Below are 1,793 nucleotides of genomic sequence, written 5' to 3' on the forward strand. Positions count from 1 at the left end.
ATTTAAAGAAGCTACTCTATGATGAATTAAGATTGGATTGATAATTTAACTGAGCTTTTCATACTGTGATGATATGAATTTTGAATATGACTATTCTATTGGAATTTTAATTAGCACGGAGAGGATATCGAGATGGAGGCTCTCCCGTTAGTAGATGTCGGTTCTCTAGAAATAATCTCATTGCCCCTAACTACGAACCTCATTTTCTTTGAAAGACATAACTAGTGAATCATAATCTAGAAGTAATGGTCCTTCCTTGGAAAGTAGGACATCTCTTTTCAGTGTGGAAGCAAGACACCAGATTTCATGTTATAACTCAGACGATTTATGTCGATTTACTGTAAATATCTCACAAAATAAATAAGTTACCTTCAAAGGTTTTTAGAAATCACTTCAAATGATTTTAAGTATGCATTGACCATATTCATGATAGCTTGGTCATGCATGTCATGTAAAATTACCTTAAATGATCATGTGTATAGTTTTATTCATTTATCCATACTTGGTAAATTTCATTTACTAATGCATAATTATGCTTATATTGTTAATGTATGGTTCGATGCTCCTCATCCTCCCGCTCGCGGCTAGATTTAAATTGTGCTCTGATTCTTGGGATTGGTGAGTCCTCATACTTCAAGTGAAAAACCATAAAGATTTTATTGCTTTATTTCTTATAATTTTGTGACTATGTACGTGAAGTATGGGTTACGTCTCAACTACTCTATTGATGTTTAGAATGGCTCGTCAAGACTAAGTATGTTTTTGCACTTGTCTTTCAAATTCTTTTTATGAGATTATACTTATTACCTAAGCTCTCATATTTCATATGTTATTGTGTTGTATGTATTCCAAGTGTAGGACTTTAAGCGGTCTGATATGTCATATCACTTTTAGGGTATACTTTGGGTCGTGACCTCCTCGATCTTTATCTCGAGGTTTCTTAGTTGCGTGATTAATTCATTAAGCACATTAAAAAATTATAACTTCACTGATAAGTTAGGCGTACAACTGCTTCTTTAGGTACCATTTATTTGTCAACGTTTTGGACGTGTATAGATATTCTAACCTTGTCCAAATGTCACATGCACTCTCTTCATCAATAATGTTATTAACCACATTTTTTGTTTAGTGTAAGTTATTTTCACTAGTAGCCTTTTCATCCATTTTGTCCCAATCCTCAAGTTTCATGGGTTCGTGCTTTTTGGATTTGCTGCCTAGTGCCTTTTGCAAACCTTGTTATATGAGATAATCTCTCATCCTTGTCTGCCACATAGAGAAACCGCTATTATCGTTGAATTTACTTTACTCTGGGCATTTTTTGGTCATTGAATACAACATGACATACTAAAAAATTATTCATCTAGAGAACATTTGCTGTGATACCAATTGTTGAAAATAAATCCATCAAAAAAATAATATTTGCAATAATAAAAGCAATAAAAATGGAACACAACAATAGAATTAATCAATAAGAACAAAAGGACCAATAATGACAACAAAAAATTTATATTGTTTACCTCATGAATAAGGGAAAAATCACGGGGCGAGGAGAACAATTCATATCACTGTTATACGGAATTTTACATTTCTAGGTCTGAGTAAAAAAAACCTCAAAGACCACTACACAGTCAAAAAAAAAAATAACTCTCTTTTAATTTTTTCACATCAGTATAATATCGTTCACACTCTCTATTTTTCCTCAATTACTATTTACATCTATGGTGTCTCAGTCTTTTTTTCTCTTTTATTTTTGTGCATTTGAGAATGAAGAATGAAACATAACCCCCCTCTCT

The sequence above is a fragment of the Solanum pennellii genome, chromosome 1 (assembly GCF_001406875.1).
Source record: "Solanum pennellii chromosome 1, SPENNV200".
Taxonomy (NCBI): domain Eukaryota; kingdom Viridiplantae; phylum Streptophyta; class Magnoliopsida; order Solanales; family Solanaceae; genus Solanum; species Solanum pennellii.